Source organism: Accipiter gentilis, chromosome 14, assembly GCF_929443795.1.
Source record: "Accipiter gentilis chromosome 14, bAccGen1.1, whole genome shotgun sequence".
Lineage (NCBI taxonomy): Eukaryota > Metazoa > Chordata > Aves > Accipitriformes > Accipitridae > Astur > Astur gentilis.
The window spans coordinates 2,074,051-2,087,513 of NC_064893.1; positions in this window are offsets into that span (position 1 = coordinate 2,074,051).

Sequence of the window (13,463 nt, forward strand, 5' to 3'; positions counted from 1 at the left end):
AAAAATCATCTCATCTGCTGTTAATATGGCTGCTTGTAAACTTCTCTGCTGCGATAAATGCAAGATAATTCCACAAATAAACTGTGCAGAGCATATATGGTTATCAAGTACTATCTGAAATGTGCTACCTCAGTACCCTTCAGTAACTTCTTCAAATGTTTGTGCCATTGACTGAGACCATCAGAAGCATGGTAATGGATGAAACTAGGAAGAAATCTTCCTTAGGCTTATCTGTTTTGCTTTGGTTTGCTTGATAACCTTCCTTTGATACATCCGTAACTGCTTAAAAGAGGAGACTATTAGTAAGCTTTGAGGAACTATTAAGCAATGAGTATGAGCTAATAATTTTATAGTGTGCAGCCAGTAATTGTTCCAAGTGAAAGGTATTCACGTGACTCACCAAAAATCTCTGTTATGCTTCAAGTGTGAAATTGCAGGTCCTTACTGGTGTGCATGGCATACATTAAAAGCTACCACTGGCTCTGTCTGCTTTCTCTTGTTACAGGAATGTAATGGGATTGTGACTGCTGCAGCAGGATGCCTTCCTCCTTCCCACTCTGTAGACTCACATGCTGCCTCTTACAGGGACTGGTAGTGGAAGAATCAATGGAAGAGAGAAACCCTGCACTGAAGTAACCCATTCTCAGGAATTGTTTCATCGCATTCAGTGGGGCAGCAGTGCTAGAAAAATCTGGGCTTTATGTTTGAGAGTACAGGTGGTAGGTTCTCACACTTGATGTGGCTTTGGTTGGGATAACAAACTTGTTCTGTATTGTACAGGTTTCTATCAATCTCTGGTGGGTGACGTGTGCCAGAATTACCAGAAGGTGGTTCTCATTGTCTTAAATTGTGCTCTTTAACACGGGAAGCATGATGACACTGATCAAAAGCCTCTGAATACAGAAATGGTTAAGAACACACACACCTCTGTGTGTGTGTAGTCTAGTTTGTGCATCGTCAGAATATCTTTGTCATTGATGAAATAACATATCCATTACCTTTGTGTCTTTAAGGTCGTGTCTCTTGTTCCCACATAAAATGAAGTGCTCTTGTTAAACTTGCGTTTCTGTTCTTAATGCTTTATTTTTTCTTCTCTTACTTGCATTGCAAGGTGCAGGAACAAAGTAAACTTTTGTATGAAATTTACACTTCTGAATCTCAAAAGGGAACTTACATCTCCTCACTTGTTTTAATCACAATAAAGGGTGTTTTTAACAGCTTCTATAAATATATGATAGATGGTAATGCCGCAGAAAAAATGGAATAATGTTACAGTACTGATCACTCTATAAATGTCTTTTGACTACAGTAGCTAAGGGGTTTTTTTGGCTAACTTTTGCCATGCTATAGTTGTTTGTTTCTAGAGATGCTGGGGAGAAAAAAGGGAATGTGAAAGGGAAAACAGGAGAGAAGATAAGTGTAGAATGTGAAAATTTACATAAAGGTTTAAAAAGTTGCTTTGCGTCCACAACTTTAGAAACTTGCTTTACTTTTAAACAACCCCCAGTAGTTCTACAAATATAGAGATTTCTCAAGAGAAAAAGTACAATGAGTAAGTGTTTTCTTCCACTGCTGTGTAAAAGAATAACCCATGACTAACTTTTCCACAAGAATACAAGCCAAATCTGAGTAAATCTGGACTTCAGAAATTTTGTAGCAACACGGTAGAGCTGTGAGATGACAGGCCCTCCCTACGCTTTTAACACCTCACCCGCCCACAGCCTGCAGGCAGGCAGAGCCAGAGATGGCCAAAAACTCAAGATGGTCCGTATAGTGAGACAACTGGGGCACAGATGGAATGAGGTTTTCTTTCCCACGTGCGTTACCTATTTTGAAAAACATAAACAGTTCCCTCCTCCTTGATACTTTCTTTTAACACTGTCTGCTAGCTAGTCACTTGGCCACATCAAGACAGCTCCAACTGTGCTTTTTGGAGCAGTCGGGAGGCTATGTTTTCGGAATGGAAGATGCTGTCACTTTTGTAAAGCCTAGTTGGGTGAAACTTTGACACGTCTCGAGTGTAAAAGTTATTGAAACTACTCCATCCGTTCGATCACAGGATTTTCTCAAGCTTGACCTGAGAACCCCTCAAGCTGGGCCGCAGTCTGCTGTTTTCCCTTCTTGCTCTTTACGCAGCAACGCTAACCACATATTGGGCTATGTTATCAAGTGCGTAGCCAGCAGGCTCGAAGGAAGTGTTTACACGCTTCTCTCCAGCACTTGGGAGGCCGTATTTGTAGCAACGCGCCCAGCTTTGGGCTCCTCAGTACCAGAAAACTATTGACAAACTGGAGGGAGTCCAGCCACTGCAATGATCGGGGCAGGGGAGCACAAGTCATATGAAGAGGCCCCGAGAAATGGGTTTGCTCAGCCCAAAATGCAGAAAGCTCAATTGGGATCTGACAGCTGATTTCAACAAGATAATGAGAGGTGACAGATCAGACAGGGCCAGGCTCCCCTTAGAGCCGCACAGCGATACGGTGAGAGGCAATGGACAGAACTTGCAATGTGGGAAACCCCAGTTAGGTTGTAAGAAACTGTTTCACTGTGAGGGAGGTCAAACACTAGAATGAGGGCCAACAGAAGTTGTCTCCATCCTTGCAGGTATTCAAAACTCACTTGGGCAAGTCCATGACCAAGTTTATCTAAATGTGAAGTTGGATGTAACATCAAAGTTGGTCCACCTTTGAGCAAGGTGAAAGGTGATATTGAAACTGCTGAACCAAATAACCTCCAGAAGTTCCTTCCAACCTCAATTAATTCATATTAATTCATTATTCTCTTCCACAGGCATGTCATTGCCTGCTGTCATTATTGAAAGCTAACAAGCTCATAGTCTTCCACCTTGACTTGCTTCCGGAATCTAGGACATCAAGCCCAAGTTCAGCGTTTCTGCTGTTGGTTGGAGACAATGCTGTGGCAAATCCAGTTGTGTCCTAAAGAGCTGTGATTTTAACAGGGCTGTTGTAGCACCACCTTGTCTGGAAGCAGTGACAGCAGTGACGACTTTTTTTTTTTTTCAGTCTCTTATATGCTGCTCTGTGCAAGTCCCAGTGCTATGCTGTCCTTGTCCTCTGGAGCAATAGTGAACCTACATTGATAAGAAACCATGTGTTTTATTTTTTTCCGGTGCAAAAGCCACTGTGAGAAAACTCCAGGTCATAGCCCTCAGAGTACCTGTGTTGTCTTGAAGAATGAATACTTCTCTTCAACCCTTCATTTTCCAGGTTAGCCAGTTGAATTGTGGTGGTCTCTGGTCATGGTTGACTTGACAACTAGGGAAATAATGAAGACTGAGGTTGAGCCCTTTATCCCCCTCACCCCCCATTTCCAAAGTCCGTAATTCCTGGGCTGAAATGAAGTGTAAGTACTTGCATGCCAAAGGGCATTATTTTACTCAGGTTTTGTGGAGGAGGAAAGGAAGAGGTTCTGAATAGGGATTAAAATAGCACTCAGAATAGCCTTTGCTTGCAGTAGAAGGAATTGGATGCTTCAGTCATTTCAAGCTACAGTAATCACCTTAGCAAGCACCACTGCGGAGTATGGGGTGAAGTTACTCCTGTGTAGAATATTTTTGGTTTTGTTCACTCTGCATATATAAATAAAGAATATAAAACTGTTCTTAAAACTTTGGTTTGGGGGTTTACAGGGAAAGATCTGATATGTCATAACCAAATAGATCAGTCTCCCTGGGGACCATGTGCATTAATGAACCATCTGCTACCCTTTCCTCTATTAAGCATCATGGACAGCATCATGCTCTTTCTGTCGTGCAGCGATAATGGGATATTCAGGTGTCTTTGTAACAGGAGCATGTTTGACACATTTTTGGTTGTTACTCCTCCCTCCCCTGTGACTGCCTTTTGTCTCAGGCAAGCTGGTCTTGTCGGTCATTATAAATGTGACAAGAGATGGAGATAACCAAGAGGTCTCAGGTCTCCTTGGCAATATAGCGATTATCACGGGCTGTACAATGACGTGATTCATTCACAGAGGCGGCAAGCATGGAGTTATGAATGCTTTGCTTATGTGGTATCACAGCACCCAATCACATATGGCAGGTTGCTGCTACTTATGTTGCTTTAACCATCTCCTTTTCTTTTAAAAAAAACCAACACAAAACCCAAACAAACTTCATTCTTTACTGATTCTTACAAGGTCTGAGGCATCTGATCATCACCTCGTATCAACAAAGAATTATGAACACTAGCTATGCTTAAAGAGGATTTTTTTAATTAATTTGCCTATCTGCAGTTGTGCTATGCTATCTTCAAACACCGTTTCCCTTTCCAAGCAGGTGAAAGAGAAGTGAAGGATTCTCTTGCACCCATTGAAACAGCAGGGAAATTAATTCTGATTTCCATGCAGTTACTTTAGATTTACACTGTACTACCAAGAAGGGTATCGGCCCTAGTCTCACAGCAGTACAGTCACACAGGGAGATTATTGGTTGTCAGGGAAAACTTTGTTTAAACACACTGTGCTGAAACTTAAACTGTGTAGCCCTCTGGTGCTTTGGTTTCATTGGCAGTAAGAGATGTTAGTTATCCAGAGAAGCCGTGGCAGGGGAAAATGAGCCAAACCTTGCATGTCTTCTCCACATGTTGGCTTGTGTGAGTAGAGGCTGTGCCTCCTGTCAGTACCAAATATAGCTTTTTTTTTTTTTTTTTTTTTTTTTTGTAAGGAAAAGATTAGTTGGGAAGAATATAGCCTCACACAAACTTTCTGCCTGAAATGCACAAGAATGACATACCCAGACTTTTATTAAACAGAAAATAATTCTCTTGAAAAATGTCTTCTGCTTAAATACGTGATTCTTTATTCTACTGACACCACTTTTTCTTGAAGCTTTCCCTCATCTAGTTTCAGCAATCGGAATGTCTTTTCCAGAATGCTGCTGGTTTATGGTGTGTCAGCTCTTGTGGGTGCAGTGGTCTCTAGTCCTTTAAAGTAAAAGCCGAGCCAGTTAATTCCAGCCTTGTCCCAGTGCGTGAATCCTCACAGCACAGCTTTTGTTTAGAAGCAGCTCATGGGCCAGGTAATAACTGGTAGCTATCTCTGATCAGTTTGCCACTCGTGCCTCAGATGCATGTGATTTCAAGGGGAAGCTGTCATATGGATGATTTAAATTACTATTTTGCTGTTTTTCTTCCCCCACCCCCATTCATTCACTGTAGTTAGCCCCTCTTTTTGAAAATACCAATAATGCAATTCATAAACAAGATAATTAAATCATGAATACTTTCCCCCCAAACCAGCTGTTCCACTGTTTTTATTCCTCTCGGTGCTCATAAACAGGCAAGACTTCCTGCTGTATTAAATATCCACGTCGTTGGTAAAAAGCAGAAATGTTGCAGCTTGCTACTACCTGAATACATTGGTCATTAATGAAGAAAGTCTGGTAAGTGTTTGCAGGACAGCTGCTGCTCTGAATAGTACTACTGGCTAGCAGCTATCTCTTTTCCCTCTCTTGTTACTGTGCAAAATGAAGAAGTGATTAAAAGGTTAAAGGCAATTCCTCAGCAATGAGAAGCGATAAACTAACATTGCAGGAAACTAAGAACAGAACGGGATAGAAACTGTAAGGTTTCTCCATGCAGCCTTGTCAATGTCTAATCTCCTCCTCCACCCCCTTCCCTCGCTATGTATTTTTTGGGAAATATTTGTGTACATAAAGCCTGTTGGTAGACTCCTGTGGTTCTGAGGAGATTTGTGCCTGCTTCACACAAGTAGGGCAAGTGTATGGTGTGGCTGGTTCTTGGAGATGAAGCTGGGGCTGTCCCCGCTTGGTGGGCACAAGCTGGCTCCCCTTGGAGCTGGGGAGCTGTGACAGCCCAGCCGGCAGCTGCTGAGTGCTGCTGAGAGGAGGGATGTCTGCGCTGGCACCCCACGGGAGGAGAGGAAAATGTGTCGGGGAAAGTCGGAAGAGGCAAGTCAAGGCCTTTTTCTGAGAAGAGAGAATAGCTAGGTTGGGCATTTAGGAGAGAGAGAGAGGTTAAATAGAGAGGCTGGGCATTGAAAAGGTGTTCAGGCACCTCACAAGAGTTATTCAAGCTGTTGCAGTTAACCCCAGCTGGTCTTGGGGAGGAGCGAGGGGTCAGCAGAGTTGAGTGGTCAGGCCGTATCCTTCATAGCACTGAGCAGGGTCTGGTGATTCCTCGTCTAGCTTCGGACACCAACTTGGAATGTCCCCATCCCCCCTATCTGTAAATTAATTACTAATTCCAGTTTGAGCTGCCTAAATTTCTTTCTTGTAGTGGGCAGTGGTATTTTGGTGTGCTGCAGTTAAACAGCTCAAGAGAGAATGGTAAAACTTGAAAGTGACCTTTTTTACCTAATGGTCCTCGAGAGTGTTGGAAAGGATTTGTTTGCTTAGACTGTGACTACTCCCTTGTGAGCAGCTTCAATCTATTGAGTTTAATTGGTCTATAGATGTTATTCTTCTGGCTTTATTAAGTTTGGAGGGAAGATGGTGAGGGAGAAGTTAGATGGGCTGCTTCATAGCTTTACACGTTCTTGTTTTCTCCCTGTATGTCAGGGTTTTCTGTGCTCTGCAGAGAACACTGGAGTTGAAGTATAAGAAACGCAAGGACAGAATAAGAGAACTCTGTTTGAAACCTGATTTGGCGGAGATTAACAGGGAAAGGAAATATGGTTATTGCTTTCTCTAGAAATACCTTTTTCAAACTTATTTATCTTACTTGCTGGGATCTGGGATCGTCTTCCAAATATTCACAGCATTCCTCCCCACCAGGAAAGCATGGTTATCCCTGTTGTACAGGTAAGGGCTATATGTCAGAGTAGACTCTCCAGTCTGTACTACCCAGGCTTGAATTTTTGCACTGAGAGTTGCAGAGGCCTTTCACTTGTGTCTATTCATTTGAAATGCTCTCAAAAAGAACAGTAACACTCAAAGTCAATTACATCGTTCAAGGCAGAGAAGAATTGGACCCAGAAATCTTGTCTGGCCAATTCAAGGGTGATTTAAAGGAGTGGGGAAGAAGAGAGGCTGGGCAGTCGGTATTCTTCATTTGGCCATGAGCATGCAGTGTGGTATGGGGATTTGCCATGCTGGTGTGACAAATGTGACAAAACCCTAATTCCTTCTTCCACTGGCTGTGCTTTTAGCCTGTGTCCAGCTCAGCTGAAGAGAAAACCCAGGGCTCTTGACACCCCATCTTCATATACTAATACTCCACCCTAGGTGGTAAGCCAAGCCTGTTGCTTGTGAAGGGTGGATAGACAGTGTTCATACTGGAAAGGTCAGTAGTTGGCACCTCTGAGTTTCATTCCCAGCACTGCCCCAAACTCCTCCAGCTGGTTACTTACTACCTTCCATCCCTGCGGAGGCCCCTGTGCAGTCAGGCACTTCTGCTGGGAAGGGAGTGTCAGCCCTGGGTTCAAGGAAAGGGGCAGTGTGAACGCTGGGGAACCTAACCGGCTTACTCTTCTCCAGAGAGGTGTAAGAGCTTCTAGTAATAGCCCTCTCCTGCTGTGATTTGATTCTTTTTTTTTTTTTTTTTCCCCCCTCGTTGCCAAGGTTATACTTTAGTTCTGTTCAGCAAAAAAGGCCCATATGTAAACTTGACCTTGTGGACTTCTGTGTTGATAACAACGGCTCGTTTGTGTGCATTGTGTTCAGCTTCCACTGTAAGTGACAGGGTCAAACAATCTGAAGACAAGGGGATGAGAGAGGTCCTGCTTCACGTTAAAATCCACAGTCAGTTTGAGTCGGATCTTTTCATATATAAACTTTGTCAGTAACCTCAGTAGTCCTTAACACACTGTGAAGCTGACGACCACAGATTGACTCTGTAGAACCCAGCCAGTCTCTGTTCGTGCTAATGCCTTACACTGCCTTTTTTTTTTTTTGGGGGGGGGGGGGGGTCATGAAGCAATCAAATACGCTTGGGTTAGATTATTCACATCTCATATGCTGTTGGACCCTGAAATAACTTTGATTTTATGCATTAAGTAAACAATCAGGTATTAAAGTTCCTAATCAGATAAAAATCTGCAGTAAATTAAGAAGCTTTATGCACCTTTTTTTCTGTTAAAAAAACTTAGCAACAAAATGTACCACGTTTATGCTACTCACTTTCGTAATGACCATTTTTGCTTGGGGTTTGTTCTTGCAAGGTGTTGAGTGCTCTGGCTGTAATCCAGCAAGATTTATGCATGTAATTTAACTTTAAGGGTGTAAGTGGTCCCACTTTATTGAAACCATTTGAGTGATTAAAGGTACGCAGGTGGATAAGTGCTTCACTGGATGGAAGCCAGAATGCGCAGAATCTTCCAAGATCAAATCCTTAATTATTACATTTATTTAGAGCAGTTCTTGTATCCAAGGCAACAATGGCAATGAGATGGTAGAGTACTAAACTCTCTATACATCTAAGAGAAATGCAGTTAGTTAAATTATGCTCAAATATGGGTGGACATGGCTTACTGTAGTCTGTTCTTCTCAAACAGGCAAAATCTAGCCTGATAATTGCATATTGATGAATACAAATGGAATAAATTAGTCACACTAGGAGTCCTATATGTAAATGTTTATGGGATCTTTTTGTTTGCTTACTAACTTAACTCAAAACCAGTCTTCATGTTACCTCTTCTTCCCTCAATCATTAGGTAACTTGTGCAGGTGGTTAGGAGGTCTTTTTCATCAAACAGATGTTGCTGACAATCCTATGTTATTTGATAGTATTTGAAAGACATATTTCTTTTGTTTCTCCTTCCTGGATTTCATTTAAACGGGGAAGAATATTTTCTAGCTCTTATGCTCTAAGATTTCATTTACTTGTAATATGCTAAACTATTAAGTATTCCAAAACTCTTAAAATATTGGAAGAAAAGTAAAAGACCTTCCTCCTCTTGGTTCTATTTATGTTTAAAGCCGCTCTTGATTCTGGAATCTGTCTCATGATTTTTTTTAATACCTAAAACTAGGATATTGCAACATCATAGTTCAGACAAACCAGTTCAGACTGAATCAGTTCGTCAGTATTTTCATCTAGGTGCTCAATTGCTTTACAACAGCTGAAACATAGTTCATATCTATCAATGGCCTAGGTAGAGAAGAATCCATCCCAGGGTCTTTCATAGGGAAGGAAAGATGGGGAAAAATTGAGATTCTCCACGGTCCTGTTTGGTTTTGCATGGTCGTTCCACCTAACCATCAATAAGATGAACAATAATCTTAGTATCATAGAATCATTTAGGTTGGAAAAGACCTTCAAGATCATCGAGTCCAGCCATCATCCATGCCTACTAAACCATGTTCTGGAGTACCTCCTCTACATGCTTTTTGAATACCTCCAAGGATGGTGACTCAACCACTTCCTGGGCAGCCTATTCCAATGTCTGACAACCCTCTCAGTAAAGAAATTTTTCCTAATACCTAACCTAAACCTCCCCTGCCACAACTTGAGGCCATTTCCTCTTGTCCTACCTCCAGCCACCTGACAGAAGAGACCAGCACCCACCTCACTACAACCTCCTTTCAGGTAGTTGTAGAGAGCGATAAGGTCTCCCTCAGCCTCCTCTTCTCCAAACTAAACAGGCCCAGTTCCCTCAGCCGCCCCTCATAAGACTTGTGCTCCAGGCCCCTCACCAGCTTGGTTGCCCTCCGCTGAACACACTCCAGCACCTCAATGTCTTTCTTGTACTGAGGGGTCCAAAACTGAACACAGTACTCAAGGTGTGGCCTCACCAGCACCAAGTACAGGGGAACAATTGCCTCCCTGCTCCTGCTGGCCACGCTATTTCTGATACAGGCCAGGATGCCGTTGGCCTTCTTGGCCACCTGGGCACACTGCTGGCTCGTATTCAGCCGGCTGTCAACCGGCACCCCCAGGTCTTTCTCTGCCGGGCAGCTTTCCAGCCACTCTTCCCCAAGCCTGTAGCGCTGCATGGGGTTGCTGTGACCGAAGTGCAGGACCTGGCACTTGGCCTTGTTGAACCTCATATGACTGGCCTCAGCCCATCGATCCAGCCTGTCCAGATCTCTTTGTAGAGCCTTCCTACCCTCAAGCAGATGGTGTTTAGGGTGAATACATTGCAAGAATTTACTGTATCTTCTGAGGTTTTTTTAGTGTCAATTAATTGTTGATTTATGTTAGTGATGGGTCTTCTATAATCATACCCTATGATCTGTGTTTATTTCTACTTTACCTTGACATTGTTTTGCATCTTGAGTGACTACATATGCTGTAGAAATAACAGACTGTTTTTAAACTAGTAGTGAAGAGAGCAATCTGTTTCCAGTAAGACTGCCTTTTTGTGTCATTCTGGGCTTTCAGGAAACAGGAAAAATGTGAACTCCAGAGTACCCCAATTGTGATGCCACAGGGGAGTTCCCAGTTTGAAAAACCTGCGCATCAGTTAAAGCAGTGCAGAGAATATCAGACTGTAGGCTTCTGGAAAACTCCAGCTGGTAAAGGTGTGATGAATTCTTCATCACGTGGAGATAAGCACAAAGGTAAAGCTACTTTTTCATGTTTGTGGTCGTATAGCACCCTAGTGTCAAATTCATTTTTGGTTTAATAGAAGGTATTCCCCCCAAACTTCTGCAAGCTGTCTTTGCTGTTGTAGCATTTATTTTGTGAGTAAACCCTGGAGTCCTCATTCTCCACTGCATTGCATATGGAGCAATGATTTCCATCACTACAGAGAAAAGGCATTTAAGCCATGCTTGTGTCAGCTTTGCCACAGAGATAAATGGTGACGCTATTCAGGATCAGGGACAAGGAGGCTGGTTTCCTGCGTCTTGCTCTCTGCATTGGTTCTGCCTGTTTATTGGAAACTTTTGCAAGAATTGTCTCCCAGTTGGAACTGCTGCAAGCTTGGCTGCACCCAGGTTTTACCAATGAGAGGGACCCCTTAGCAAATTTAAGGAGCAGACGCATATAAAGTAGTCCTGCTTGGGGGCTAATGCAAATACAGTTGAATTATGTGAAGCTGGTGTGTTGTTCTTTAACTCTAGCTAATGTCTTGATTTGGTCTGTGCTTAAAATGTTCTGTTAGATTAGCTGTCAGCTAGAAACACGCTAAAAAACCAAAACAACCTCCCACATCATTAATGAAGAGAGCTATGCTGGTAAAAGTTCTTGAATGGACACAGTTATATTGGCAAAGGGAGGGAGGAAACATCCCTTTGGTATCACCTGGTCCATCTGGAGAGCTGGCAAAAGAAACGGAGGTGTAGATCACACCTGTATAAATTCCGTCTGCCCGTTTGCCAGTAGGCTGGACTGGTAAAGCTCCGATGTTTGTCAGCGTAGGCTCTTCCAGTTGTTTATTATCTGATGGAAAACAGCACATGATCTTTGCCCAGTGTTCTGCAAGCCAGCAGTTTTAGGACCGTTCTGTCCATAGTTGTGTGTCTCACACCACAAATCTGTCTGATGCCCTGCTGATGTCGCAGGGCAGCAGGATTTTCTCTTGAAGCACTGCACAACGGCCATGCTGCAGATTCCTGCTGCCACCGCTTAACATCAATCTCAGTCAGTCAGCAGCTAGAAACCAATACCCAAAATAACAAGGCTGATTTAGATATGAGATTCAAAACCCTGTGGTTCTTTTTATCTGACTCTTGTTTTTTGAGCTTTTGGGGCTTATTTTTCAAGCCTTTATCCAGGCTGGCTGTTGCTGATGGAGGTTGAGTCCCAGGGCAAGATCCTCAGATTGTGCAGCTGTTTCCACTGTGCATCACTGGGAAGCTCCAAAAATGGATACTGGTAACAGGAAAGGGAATTGTCTAAAAAAATATCTTCTGCTATGGAAAGTAGTGGATATAGTGTAAGCTGAAGTTACCTCCCTGGTGGAAGTATTAGATAAGCAGCCATTTTTTTTTCTGTGTTTTTGGGTTTTACACTGTTTTTCATTCCTGATTAATAACTAAGCATGGTTTCAGGAGTAATTTGTACCTCCCATGCTCAGAATACTCACAGTTTTGGTTCTGTTTTCTCCATACACTGCTATTCAGTGCTTAAAAGTCCTTAAAAATTAATAAAAATCAAATGTTTAAAAGAAGAAATAGAATCCTCTGAATTTGAGTTGCTTTACATGCAACTCAGACTAAGCTGATGTAAAATGATAAGCATAGAAGCTTTAGCTAAGGAAAATATTAGAGAAAATAGATGCTTTGTGTATATGTGTATCTTACTAGTTTGACCGATAATACCAAAATGGGTAAAAATGACCTGAGATACCAAGCTGGTGATCTAGAAAACAAGCCAAGGATAAGAAACATCAGTCTTGCTTTTTTCCCCCCTCCTCTAACAGGCAAATGGATTGACGTAAATACCCGTTGCTGAAAAGTCACCCATCTTGATGCCAATAAAAATGATGTAAAAAACCAAACAGTGATCCTAGAGACAATGAGCAGCCTCGTTTGACAGCATCGCAGTCACTTTGTCTTGTGCTCTGCCTTCCTCTTGAGTTTCCTTGCCACCACTGCGCCAGCCTGCCTGCTGCTGTTGCATGTTTGCTAGGAAAAGCTGCTAGTCTCTTCCAGAGGCTAAAGATCAGCTACAAAGAGGTGTTAGTCTCGGCCTGCTACAATGAAGGAGCAGTTGATCAGGGAGGGAAAACTGGCAGCATTTAGGTAAAAATGGTCAGAATCAGTGGCTGCTGTGCAATACCAGCACTTGAGTGGTGCATAATGGTACTTTCTGCTGAGGGCATGTGGTCTGGGGAAAGCACATAACGAGATGTTAGCATTTCTCTGCCAGTAGGTACTTACTTCGACCAGGGAGCAGAAAGCCACTGCAAATTTGAAATTTGGATGCTAGGGGTCCCTGACATGTTGCCAAGAGACTAAGTAGCCTTTATCTCTGTTACCACCCTAAACCAAAACTCTAGTTACTGGCTGCCAAAAGGTGTTTCCCAGGGACTGATTTCTGTTTGTTCTGCCCACCAGCCCCATGGAACTAAGCACATACTATCACAGCCCCACTGGGCAGAAGTGTAACTTTTGTCAGGTTGTTCAGCTGGTTTTGTGTGGCTGTGCTCTTTAAAATACAAAACAAACAAACAAAGAAAAATTTGTGAAATGGCCTGAAATAAAAGCCAGGGGATTTTCCTGCCTTTCTCCTTTCCTTCCTATCAAAAGGAGCTGAAGTGGTGCAGTTCTGAGGCTGGTAACCTTCATTGAGGGAATGAACATGGGGGGGAGAGATGGGGCAAAGTGGCTGAGAAAAACCTGCTCATGGAGCCCTGCTTTTGGTACCTCAGGGATTTCTTTCCCAAGCAGAAAGAAGGGTTGAGGACAAGGGTGTGCAGGATGAAGAAGTGAAAAAGGCTCAGAAGAGGGCAGCACGCCAACAAGGCTCCTGGCAGAGTGGAAAACGGACAAAAGGAGGGAGCTTGGGAAGCAAGGAGAGGCACTGTGTTCCTTCCCGGTGGGGTGGGAATGAGGAATGACAAGGTGTGCTGGTGTGCTGGAGCAGGTAGGGCTTGGC